The 13,748-nt window shown below is 44.4% G+C and overlaps 1 non-coding gene across 1 annotated transcript; it reads left to right on the top strand.

The window, feature by feature from the left end:
* Positions 1-261: 261 nt before the first annotated feature.
* On the top strand, positions 262-323 carry LOC111773344 (U7 small nuclear RNA). Its single transcript, XR_002807726.1, has one exon. It is a non-coding gene; the product is annotated as a U7 small nuclear RNA (small nuclear RNA).
* Positions 324-13,748: the final 13,425 nt, after the last annotated feature.

Genomic DNA, 13,748 nt, shown 5'->3' with positions numbered 1-13,748 from the left:
GTGACGGTGGTTACACAAATCTACACATGACAAAACTGCATAAAGCTGTACATGCACACATACACATTCAATGAGTGCGTGTAAAACTGTGAAATCTGGCTAAGGTCTGTGGATAGTACCGTTAGCTGCCTGGTTTTGATGTTATGACTTACTTGGGTAAGATGTGACAATTGGGGAAACCAGGTAAAGGGTATATGGGGCCTATCACGAGGAAACATCAGACCAATCCTGCAAATAAGGAACTTTTATTGAAAAGATAGTAAGTGTTACAGCTCTTTTAGAATTTGTCTAGCAGGTTTTCCGGTCCTCACTGCAAGACCTCCCACGAAAAAAAAAAAAAAGAGAGAGAGAGAGATTATAGATGAGAGGGAGATGGAGACAGAGAGAGAGAGAGAGAAAATGCTCTAAAAATGTTAATGTCAGGAAAGTTAAAAAAAAAAGAAAAAGTTCAAAGAAATGTTCTAGGTTAAAGAAGACTAGAGAGACATGACAACTAAAGACAATGCTGATCCCAGACTGGAATTATGCTGGAGAGGAAATTCCACAAAGAACATTATTGAGGCTATTGATGAAATTGGCTGAGGGATAGTGTATTAAATTTACTGAAATTGACAACCGTACACTTGGCATTCTTCCGTAAAGCAGAGCCCCCCCTCCTCTCCCCTTTGTTTACCTAGTTATCTATTTTTCACCAGTATGGACTCACGACTCCTGCTTCCTGATGGCTTTTTACATATTTAAATTTTTCGGTCACTACCATCATTCTCCTTTTGATCATCAAATTGTCACAAATGTAGCTTATGAGAATTCCTTTTAGACTGGCTCTTGTGTCCCTTAATCTTTAATTAATTTTAATTTTTAATCTTTATTTTTTCCTTGCTTTCTTGCACAAAAACATCTTCCAGGCAAACTTGTCCCTTCCTGCCTTCCATTGGAGAAGGGGATTGGGGACCATTTTCTGGATGCCATTTTCTGGATTTTATATAGGGAGGTGACATTGCTGCAAGGCCATTTCAGCAGACAGAGCAGGAGAAGATCACTCTGTTAAAAGCACAAAATTATATTACTGATATTTCCTTCAGTTCTGATATAACAGGAAATAGTCCCAGATCCACAGTCTGTCTTTCGCTTGCTTAAATTACAAATTTGCTTAACAACTTCTCATTTAAAATAATTTTTTTTGAAGAAGAAGATTAGCGCTGAACTAACATCTGCCGCCAATCCTCCTCTTTTTGCTGAGGAAGACTGGCCCTGAGCTAACATCCATGCCCATTGTCCTCTACTTTATATGTTGGATGCCTGCCACAGCATGGCTTGACAAGCAGCTGTGCATAGGTCCACACCTGGGATCCAAACCGGTGAACTCCAGGCCGCCAAGGTGGAATGTTCGAACTTAACCACTGTGCCACCAGGCCAGCCCCTAAAAAAATTTTTTTAAAAACCTTCACTTAATATATGGCAAAAAATTAAAATTCTTACGTGTCCACATTCGTCATCTCAATATACCCTTGGGACCGATCATAAGGAAATTATTAGAAATGTAAGCAAATCTTTGTGCATTTCATGATTGCTTTCTTGTCACTTGTATGTATCACATAACCATATCATTTATATGCCAGCCCAAGAACCTTTAAGGATGAAGGGAAGGTGCTAAACTAATGCAATTCCATAATTTCTTGAAATATTTCTTTTTGAATGACAAATTTGTTTTAACATGGTGGATTTATAAGAGAGTTCTAGTCACAAAGTACTCTAAAAAAATAAAATTATGTAGATATTCCAGCTATATCTCTTTGTATCATGTTTTAGAGGTTACTTTACAGAATACAGTATACATCCATAACTTCTCACAATATACCTTGAATTAATGGTACCTCACTTCATGCATAACATAACCTTACAACAATATAATCCTACCTGAAACCCTCCTGTCCTTTCTGCTACTGTGGGCATATATTTTATTTTAAAATGTTATAATCCCTAAATTCATTATTATTAATTTTTCTTAAAATATTAAATTGAGTTTAAAAGCATCTTTTAAAAGACAGGAAAATAGTCTTGTATTTATCAACATATTTATCGTTTACAGCGATCTTCCTCCTGTTGATCTGACTTTCCATCTGGTATCTGTTCCCTTCAGCCTGAAATTCTTTTATCATTTCTTTTTTTTTCAAAAGATTAGCACCTGAGCTAACCACTGTTGCCAATCTTTTTTTTTTCTGCTTTATCTCCCCCAAACCCCCCAGTACATAGTTGTATATTTTAGCTATGGGTCCTTCTAGTTGTGGCATGTGGGATGCCACCTCAGCATGGCCTGATGAGCAGTGCCACGTCCGTGCCCAGGATCTGAACTGGCAAAACCCTGGGCTGCCGCAGGGGAGTGCACGAGCTTAGCCACTCGGCCACAGGGCCGGCCCCTCTTATATCATTTCTTGTAGTTCAGGGCTGCTGATGGAACATTTTCTCAGCTTTGGCATACTGAAAGTGACTTTATTTTGTTTTCATTTCCAAAAATCTCTGCATATAGAATTCTAGGCTGTCATTGTTTTTCTTTCTGCACTTTAAAGATGTTCCATTTCTTCTGGCCTCTATATTTCTGAGGAGAAGTGAGCTGTCTTTATTCCCCAGTACATAATGTGTCTTTTTTCTCTGGCTTTTTTAAGATTTTTTTATCTTTAGTCTTCAGGAGTTCACATTTGGTGTGCCTTGGTGTGGTTTTTTTGCGGGGGGTGGGAAGGGGAAGTAGTTATACTACTTGAGGTTTGTAGTGGTTCTTGAATTAGTGAGTTGATGAACTTGATCAAATTTGCAAAACTGTGTCATATACATGCATTTTTGTCGGATATATTATATCCCATTTCCTCCCTCTTCTACCTGGGACTCCATTTGTAAGCATGTTGGACCACTTAGCACTGTTCATCAAAGTTCATTGAGGTCGTTGAAGCCTGGCTCATTTTTGCAGTCTTCTTGATCTCCATGCTTTGGTTGGAATGGTTTCTATTGATTTTCTTCAAGATCATTGATCCTTTCTTCTGCTGCATCCAATCTTCTGTTAAGCCCGTTCAGTGAATTTTTGACTTGAGATACTGTATTTTTCAGTTCTAGGATTTCCATTGGGTTCTTTTCTAGTTTTCAAATCTCTCCTGAAATCCCCCTGTCTTCTCTCTTTATATCGTTTGTCCTGTGGACTTCGTAAGCGTGAGTATTGCAGGCATTTCAAATCTTTGATGCTGATCCCAGCATCTGCGTCCTTTCTCAGTCTACGTCAAATGACTAAGTTTGCTTGACTGTGGGTCACGTTTTCCTGATTCTTCACATAGCTAGTGAGTACATTCTTCTGTCAAGGTTTTTTAATTTAGTAAGAACATTGGTTGTATTCCACTGAAGTTAGTGTTCATACTGTCACCACAAAAAGATTTACTTTATCTTCAATATTAAGTTTTAACCTAAATTTACAATAACATGCACAATTATGTCAAATGTTTGGTTTTCTGTGAAATAAACTTTTTAAAGCTTTGTGTTGATTCCATGAATTGGATCAAAAATTAAAACAATTTGTATTAACTAATTTTCTATTTAGAGGGCATAATGACTCCAACAAAAACTGACATTATTTAACTGATTTTGAAGTTCTTTTTCTACAAGTAGAGGTCACATATTAAGAGATTTGGCTTCACTTTTCAAACTTGCAGAAAATCTAGATATAAAAGTGAAAAAGTTAATTTAGAATGACAGCTATTTGGTCTAAGAATTCATCTTTTCAAAGTGATGTCTAAATGTGGCTTCTGTCATTGTATGTCTTAATTTTTCACCTTTGAGCACCATGTTCTTAAAATAACTACCAACTTTTGAAGCTAAAGATAATGCTTTCTCAGCGTATTTTTTTCTTCTGGGGCCTGTGGCCTGGCGCTTTTGTGTGTCTCAGAGGCCATGCCCTGCTGCCCTGCCTTCAATTTATAAAATCCTGAGTTACTCAGAACTCTGTTCACTGCACATTCATTTCACACACCATGGACAAGCCCACGGCAGCCACTGGAGGTACAGAGGGCGTTCTACTGAGCTCATTCCAGCACATTTTAATGTGATTATTTATAATAAGGCAATTAAAAATGTAAAACCCAAGATAAATAATAAGCTACATGGGACTCCAGGACAATAGGATTGTCCTGGGAAAATTGCGACGTACAGTCGCTCTGTTCATACGTACGCTTTGTAGTTATTTTGGAGATATGGCTAGTGAGCTTTTGCTCATGCTTCACAGTTGCATCCTCTCCCATTTGTTGGTCTGCCTTTTCATCCTCTTTTAAGGTCCATGCCTTGAGCAACTGATGCTTTGAGTACCCCAAGTCGTGGATCTGGCCATTGTTTTCTGCGACACTAACTATATTGAGACAACAGCTTCTTGTGTCTTTCCAGGTGTGTGGGGGTAGTCCCGGTGTTAAGATGAGAGCAAAGTGGCCCGTTCTGTGACTTTCAAGGTGCACTGCCATTTCCTTGCATCTCTCTCTTCTGTCAAAACAGATTGCACCCGCGGAACTCAGTCGTTCCATAATTGATTATGTACACTACTGTTCATAATAGGCCACTGCAGCTTGTCACTGGGCATGAGTGCTCACAGGGGCGGGGTGGCCCATATGTGTGAATCATGCACCATGTGCGCATGTGCACTCGGAACAGAATGCATCCCCGTGGCGGCAGATGTCACCTTGCTCAGCGGGAACCTCCGTCTCCAAGAGGCTTTTACAAGTAGACATACATCTTTAATGGAGACGTTAATACTTCATGAGCTTGGAAACGTTGCTTGAGAGCAGAGTTTTAGTTGCTTTCCAGTACCCATTAAAATTCATGTGCAAATTATTTGGGGGAGTTTTTTAGTAACTACTCCATTAGTAACTAGTGAAACAGCTGTTCCCCACATATGGTGGGAAAGTGCTGCACAACCAGCCCGACCTGGTGTAAATCATATCACTCTGTCTAAGTTTTGCAGGGCGGTAGTTGATTATTACAAAGTTGGTAAAATTTGGAACAAACATGCTTCAGAAGGACAAATGTAACTAGTAAATGATTCTCTGGCTTTAGGAGAGCTCGGGCTGATGCTCACAGGAGCTGGTAAAGCCCCATTTTGACAGCTGAGTGTCATGATAAGAGGCTGCCATTGACACTTTCTTTAGGAGTTCACTTCCTCCTGACAGACTGCACAAATGCCAGCCCTGCCTAAATGTGCTTGTCAGAATAGAAATGTCAAAATCATCCATGCCTGTTACAGGGGCAATAATTCAAATTCAAGAAAACTAAACAAATATTACTGAGCATTTACTGTGACGGACCCAGTGCTGGGGCTGGGGACTCATGTGGGTCAGATATCTCCTGGCCCTGAAGAAGCTCACAGTCTTGTAGGATCCAAGGAAGCAAAGAAATTACAACACAGTGGTGTAGAGTGTGTGCGAGTAGAGCAGTGAGGCAGAGGTGGGGAAGGCATGAGCAGGAGAAGCTTCTAGAAAACGGGCGGGCTGCTCCACAAAAGGAAGAATGAAGAGAAGCCTGCAGGCGCACTCGGTGGGTGGGCATTCCAGAGAATGAGAACAATATTTGCAATCTCAGATATCTTAAGCCTGTTTGTGAATTAGGGAGGCCCTAGATGAATATGGGAAGGGAGAAGGACATAAACAGAGCATGATCTGATCAAGGAAATAGAAGATGCGAGAAACTCTAAAAGAATTTTTATCAGTTATTTTGAGGGTACATAAGTAAAACAGTTTGAAGACCATTGTTTTAATTACCCAAGTGATGTCTCTGTCAGTCTCAAGCTAGCGACATTTGTCAAAGTAATGGTCCCATGGGGGCTCCTGGGGTACTAGCGCCTGTGGGACCTGAGGTCCCAATCCCAAGTCCAGGCAGTATGGTTGAACACGCCTGCCCTTGTCCCAAGTCCTTCCCCAAGACCAGGCTCTGTCTTGAATTTTGTGAAAGCGTGGTCTGAATCTGGTTTGCCACCAATGGTGCGATAAGCATCAATTTTCCCATATCTCATAGGCTACAGGGCAGACACCAGGGATTTGCACACGTACACGTGTCTTGGTCTTGGTGTGATGAACATGGACACACACTCGCCTGTTGAGTGTAAGCTCAGATCTGGTTGGGAAGGGTTGCCATCCCAGCAAGCACAGCAAATTGCCTCGTCCTCTGTCACACTGTTATCACGTGTGGATCCAGAATTGGACCTGAGTCACTAGATGTGCATCTTCTGTGTGTCCTTTCTCCCACCAGAGGCTCTAACGTAATTGGGATCAACAACCCAATGGCCCCCACCCCTTCCATTCCCACTTTCATGTAAAGAAAGATTTGAGTAAAAAGTGTGTCACTGCACAGATGAAAATTTGAGGGGACTTATTTGTTACCTACATTTTATCGATGAGAGCAGAGACGATTTGTAGTTGATCTGTGTATAAGTCTTAAGTCTACTTATTGGAAAATTATAAACCAAAATGACATTGATACAATAATGCGCCACTCTATACGGTAAGGTTAACCAAATAAATTTAAATGAATTGCATTAATAGTCATGTAGCAATATTTTCAGTAGTTTAAATGTAAAAAATAAGAACATCACCAAGTGAAATTCATGACCAACTTAAAACCGCAGTTACCATAAATCATTCCTTCCTCGCCCGTTAGTCATTTCCGCCATGCGCGTGCACAGGAGCAGACCTGCGTCTACGCAGGAGAGTCACAGCAAGTGGTCACTAAGAGAAACGCAAGTTTGTAGAATTTCATGTAATTTTTCTATCAAAACCAAAGAAAGTCCCTGGAAGTAGGGATTAAAGAGGAGTTTGAACTCTGATTCAGGTGGAATGGTGGATTAAGGAGCCCAAATGACCTTCCTAACTGAATCAACTAATACGCTGGATAAAATATAACAATGAAAAATAAAAATTGCAAACAACATTACTTGTACATTGTGAGGGATGCTAAGTGATAAAGCATTCTAAAGTCCTTGAATTATTGGGGTGAAGCTACAGGTATCGACTAATGTTGCACTGTAACGTTAAGTACGCCTGTTAATGTATCTAGCATAAGCAGGAAAAGAAGGGGCAGAGCAAAGAACTTCCAAACAGGAGCTAAGAAAAAAAATGGAATCAGGAAAAGACAAAAGAAAATCAATGAGTCAGATGGCCGGAAAGAGTAGGCAAAAAAAATACCAAGTGTAATAATAAAATTACATACAAATATATGAGTAATCAGAATAAATGCAACTGGATAAGCTGTGCAGTTACAAGACAGAAATATCAGACTACATCTTCATAAAATCAGCCTAACAACTGTTGACTTTATGAAGAGACGCAAAAAAACTCAGGGACACAGAGGTGGTCCTTACGCTTGAGGATGCAAAAATGTGCACCAGACAAATGCTAAGCAGAAGAAAGCTGATAAGAGTTATTTAATTACCAGACAAATTAGTTTTTGATAAAAGGTTCAAGTTAGTAAAAAGATGTAACATCTCTAAGCTGTAAGTGCCTGTTAAAATAGCCTTAAATTGTAGAAGGCAAAAATGGTAACAAAACTGGGAACGTCTGACAAAGGCACCATCATAAAGAGGGATTTAAACACTTCCTTTGTTAATAGGTAGATCAAGCAGGCCAAAAAGTCAGTAGGAATGTTGGCGATTTGAACAACAAAATAAACAACTGGCTTTATGAATATTTATAGAACACTGCGCCCAACAATTAGACGATACACATTCTTGTTAAGCGTTTGCTAGCGTCAGTGGATTTCAAGTGGTAAACCCCATTCTCTCACCACACGCCCATTAAGTTCAATCAACGGCAAAAAGAAAATGAGAAAAACACCACACATTTGGAAATAAAACCTCACACACATCTGAAGACTTCATGGATAAACGTAGAAATCACAATGGAAATGAGAAAATACTTAGCACCAAAGGATGATGAGCAAGCCTCTTCTCCCAATTTGTGGGCTGCGGTTACCATATTACTGAAGTGGAGTTTATAGCCTCCGGCGCTGAGTGAGTAGAGGTGAAAGTGCACATAGCTCAAAACAGAGTCAATCTCATCCCAGTCTGTCTAGATCCCCGTGAAACTCCCACATTTGCTGCACCAGAAATTGTAGGTAAGAAGGCAGTGGAGGCCGGTGTCTCACAGCAAATGCGTAGTAGGTAAACGTGGTCTATGGAGCAATGATGGGCAAAATACTTACCAACTTGCATGGTACAATGTGGTAATACATAAACAGAAGTTCACTTATGTTTTTTAGATAAAACAATATTACAGTACTTAAGTGCTTACCAAGCAATGTAAATTGGAGTGTAAACTTTTTACTCACTCACTCTAATAATTTCTAATTTTTTAAAAATTTTGTGATAAAAATAGACACAAAATTTGCCGTCTTGACCATGTTCAAGTGCACAGCTACGTGGTATTAAGTACACTCATGTGCAACCGTTACCATCATCTACCTCCAGAACTCTTTCCAACGTTCCAAACCGGAACTCTGTTTAATCACCCATTAAGTAGCAACTGTCTTACCCCCTCCCCCAGCTCCTGGTACCCACCATTCAACTTTCTGTCTTTATGAATTTGACTGCTCTAGGCACCACATATGAGTGGAATCATGTAGTATTTGTCTTTTTGTGATGGACTTATTTCACTGAGCATTATGTCCTCAATGTCCATCCATGTTGTAGCATGTGTTATAATTTCCTTCCTTTTTTTTTTTTTTTTTTTGGTGAGGAAGATTGGCCATGAGCTAACATCTGTTGCCAATCTTCCCCTTTTTCTTGAGGAAGACTGTCACTAAACTAACATCGATCTTCCTCTATTTTATATGTGGGATGCCGCCATAGCATGGCCTGACGAGCAGTATGTAGGTCTGTGCCTGGGATATGAACCCATGAACCCCAGGCCACCAAAGCAGAGCATGAAAAGTTAATTACTACACCACTGGGCCAGCCCCAGAATTTCCTTCCTTTTTAAGGCTGAATAGTATTCCACTGTGTATATGGACCACATTTTGTTTATCCACTCATCCATCAGTGGACATTTGGGTTGCTCCTATCTTTTGGCTGTTGTGAATAACGCTGCTGTGAACACAGGTGTACAAATCTCTCTTTGAGTTCCTGCTTTCAGTACTTTGGGGTATAAACCCAGAAGCAGGATTGCTGGATCATAGGGCAGTTCTATTTTCAGCTTTTTGAGGACCCACCATACCATTTCCCACAGCTGCCACTCCACTTTCCATCCCGCCAACAGTGCACTGTTTCTTTGATAGGCGCCATCCTAATGGGTGTGAGGTGGTATCTCATTGTGGTTTCTAATTTTTTTAAGAAATTATTTGTTTGAGATTTTGTTCGATGTAGCTGTTATGAGCTAAATGAAGCTATGATTTGACACAGACACCTTTATCCAGCTTTCATCAATTTCCCCATTAACCTACCTGATAGTCATTTGGTGACTTATAGTCACAAACAGGAGAAAATTTCGCAAGATATCATGAAATTGTTCATGATGCTGAATCATTTCTCCATCTCTGTTGCAGGATAATGACCTTTAAAAATAGTCTCATCCCTATAAAACTGTCTGTGATTTTGCATGTTAATATTTCTTTTATCAGCTAAGTCTTGAATATCATTATCGAAACATATTTAATTCCCTTATTTTTGTTAGTTTTTATTAACTTTTAAACTCCTGGTTGTGGCAAACATCATTTAGACACGTCTTAGAATACGTTCAATTTAAATGCCTTGAATATTTATTGAATTTATCCTTTTTCTCATCAAGCAAAAAAATGCATTTTTCTGTAATTTATTAGATAATCATGTTATTATTTTGCATTTGACACTTTTTTGTTTCAGTTGTTCTTCTATATGTAATTAGTTGGTTTAAGCTGGTTGGGATACGCAGCAGCAGAAGTCCGTGGCTGAGGACAAGGCTTGCCTCTCACCCCGCCATGTCTCCTGTGACCTGGGTGCTGCTGGCTCAAGGTCTCACTCACCCTGGAACCAGTGGCCTGTCTTCCTGCACAGACACTGTTCTGCAGGGAAACCCAACACACAGCTGCTACCAGCACCAGCTTGGAGGGTGCAAGAAGCACAAGGTGCGTGAGAGAAGCAAGTTGCACGATAATAAGGCGGCATGAGTCCATTCACGGAAGGATAGAAGCAGACACAACTGCACAACACGCGGCCAAGGAATCAAATATGAGTGGTGAGCTACGCAGCACAGAGAGGAGGGACTAAGACACAAGCCAGGATGCTGGCGACTTCCGTGGGGAGAGGTGACACAACGGGGAGAGCCTGGAGAGGTGATGAGGGCACACGCACATCATGACATCAGAGAACTTGCGGGTCACCAGCATGAGCGGTCCACACTCGAATGTCCACTGCCCTCCCCATTTCAGAGTTAGCCCCAAAGGGGACTCATTTCATCACCCAACTTGGAATTCTGGGCTGCTCCTGATTACCTCCAACAAAAGGCAGGATTAATTAGGTTGTTTGGGATTCTCGTGACTCTCTCAGCCCGTGTCACCAGCCTAGGTAATTAAGGACCTGCCAGGAAAAACAAACAAAGAGAAATAAAAACATACCTCAAGCCGTGGAATGGCTTCACCCACGAGGTTGGATTACGATGTTTAATTTTTTGGAGCTGTTTCTGTTGCAATAGAAATAAATAATGAAATTAATGAGACACATGACTGTGGCCTTTGAAAGCAGCCCAGCCCCCAGTCCCACTCTGCAGTCAGCATCTCTGTGGGGTCTCCAGGGCACCAGCTCCCGGATCCGCCCTGGGACAACCCAGGGCCACGGGCAGAACACCCCAATGAGGCTGAGGCCTGTGGTTTGTCTCCGTGCTCCTGGGCTGTGCCCGCTGTCTGGGCAGTGGTCAGGGCCAGCAGCCTGCACCTGGTTTAGGAAGACCACCAGGGCTTAACTCACGTCTTCCTCTTCCTGGGTGGCCTGGCAGGACCCTAGGTTCCTATCTCTGCAAGGCAGCCGTGACGTCCTCCTCGCCTGGTGGTGAGGCCTGGATGAAGGACAGATGTGGAGCCCTAATGGGGTCTTCGTGGGCCTCCCATAGCCTGTGATGAGCCCCCATGACCCATGCCCCCAAATCCACACCCCAGCCAGCCACATGCACTTTGCCCTGTCCAAGGTCCTGGATGCGCCTCACACCCACACAATCTGCCTGGAACACATGTGCCCCGAGCCCACGCCTTGTTCCAGGGACCAGAGCGTGTGTCTGCCCTTCCGCATCAAACACTAACAGCCAACACCTGCTGCAGAGGGTCGGCAGTGTTTTGCATGTATTTTTTCTTCTGCTGGGAGATATGAAGGAAGGGACTTAGAGTGGGGTAAGCTGTACTCAGCCCCAGGGCGGGCTCCGGGACTCCCCTCGGCTGCTGCCCCTCCGCCTGGTCTCTGGGGACAGCACCCTCCTGGCCTTAACCAGCCTTCCTTCTGGCAACACTTGGACCACACTGACAGCGAGTGGCCCCTGTGCCAGGATGCAACAATGTGCACGGGGTCTGTGGAGCAGTGGGGGCAGCGGGCACAGGGGTGCACACTTGAGCATGAAGGAGTGTGGAGAGGAGGCTTCAGGGGGTGCACAAGGCTACAAGCCCCACGGGGTGTAGACGTGGGAAGCCCCAGGCACAAGAAGCAGGAGCTGTGGCCCTGAGATGGGAGGGCCTCACACACCCCACGGAGGAGCCTGTGTGCCTTCTGCATCCAGGAGTCTCCTGTAAAGGTCGTGACCTGGTCCATTTTGATGTGTCAGAATTTGTTTAAAATGGAATGTCAAACAAGTCAGCATGACAAGGTGTTAACAGTGTGGTTTATGAAATGACCCCTACCTCAGAGACCATAGGTACAGCCCTTCAGCAGAGGACCCCAGCACGAGGGCCACTGGGAAGTCTGGAGTGTGTGTGCACTTGTGTATAAGTGTGTTCATGTGTGCATGCATGTGTGTGCATTTACACGTGTGTCTCGTGTGTGTGTCGTGCATGTGCGTGTGCATGTGCCTGTGCACACGAGGACAGGGCATCTGCATGTTCCATCTGCAGCCACGTCAGCACCTCCTAACACACGCCCGACAAGCATTAGCTCACGACAGCTGCTCCCTGCTCCCACACCAGGGCTTAGTTCTCCTTTTTTGGTGGTTTCCATGACCAGAAATGAAAGGACACCTTCTTTCTCTGTGGGAAGTTCTCTTAGGAGAGAAAGGTAGAGGCTGAGCCAAGGTTATTTTGAACATCAGAGACACACGCTGAGACGCCCCCATGCTCTGTGCGTGCCGAGAAATGACGGGAGAGACGTGACCAAGGGGCTGCGGTGGGACGTCATCCATCCATCCCACAGACAAGCAAACCTTAACTACACACACTTTCCTAACTTTGTGAACTTCTCCCGAGTCTGAGAGAGAGGAGGTGACCCCAGGCCTTGTTTCTTCCTTGTCTCATGACATCACTACGCATGTCTGCTTGGGGCGTCAGAGGTGGCAGGACCGGCCACTGCACAGTGAGGGTGCAAGTGGCCCAGCCCCTCTCTCTGGGCCATGGCCCCAGTGTATTGTCATTCTCAGGTATGCCTGTCTCTGGCCCAGCTTTCCTGGTCCCCAAGCCCGGCTTCCTGGCGTGCCCCCTGACATGCCCCAGCAGGGACAGCCGACATGGCTCTCAGATAGCAGTCTAGCTCCCAGCCCTGGGTGCTGGCTCTGCCTGCTCCATATCCCCATCGGCCCCTCCTCGGCACCCACCATCAGGCTCCACTCATGGCCATGGCCTCCCTGCCACCAAGGTTACCAGGGGAGGTCTCAATCCCCTGCTACCACAGCGGGGTGGCAGAGCTGCCAGGACATTAGCAGCTGCAAGCTACACAACCCACTCCAACCGCCTGGAAGAAGGACAAGGACAGGCTCACAGCCTAGATGTCTTGGGCATGGGGCTCCCAGCGACACCATAAGGAGCCACTGTCACTGTCACTCTCACCACCGCAGGCCCTGGGTGGGCTCCTCCCAAGGCCAGCTGACAGCACAGCAGGGCTTTCTCGCTGCCCTTGTCCTGCAGGGGACACGTGTGCTATTCTTGCTGCTGTCCCTTAGGAACAAGAAAACGTCCTTACTTCTCCTCACACTCTTTGGCCCCGACCATGTCATGAGGTCGCTGCTGACCAATCACTGTTTCTGGGAGGTGGCGCACAGGCCTGACCATCTTAGGCCTGGGGATTCTTGAGGGGCCCCCATGGGGGTGGGGTGACCATGACAGACAGAGACCTGGGCTCACCCTGGAGCTGAGGCAGCTCCCCTGAGCTGCACGAGGAGGGCAGCGGGGAGGCCCGACCCGGGAGAAGGGAGACTGTGGCCACAGGGGTGGCTCCTAGCGGCCGTCATCTCACTTGGTTCTCCTGAAAACCCTGAGGGACGTATATGTGGGTTGTATCCCACTTTATATGCATGTTAATCATTTAAGGCAGACTTATTTTAGTATCCCCAGCGGGTCACAGCATCTGCTGTGCCTTTGTGTGAGGCCCTCCCACGCTGACTCTGTGCTGGGCCGTGTGTCTTAGTCAACTCAGGCCACTGTGACAAGATGCCATGGGCTGGGAGGCTCAGACAGCATTTATTCCTCACAATTCTGGAGGCTGGAAGTCTGAGATCGAGGTGTTGCAGGCCTGGTTCCTCCTGAGGCCTCTCTCTGTGGCATGTAGGCAGCCATCTTCCCCCGGTGTCCTCACGTGG

This window comes from Equus caballus, chromosome 4 (assembly GCF_041296265.1).
Source record: "Equus caballus isolate H_3958 breed thoroughbred chromosome 4, TB-T2T, whole genome shotgun sequence".
NCBI lineage: Eukaryota > Metazoa > Chordata > Mammalia > Perissodactyla > Equidae > Equus > Equus caballus.
This window is presented reverse-complemented; position numbering and strand designations above follow the sequence as displayed.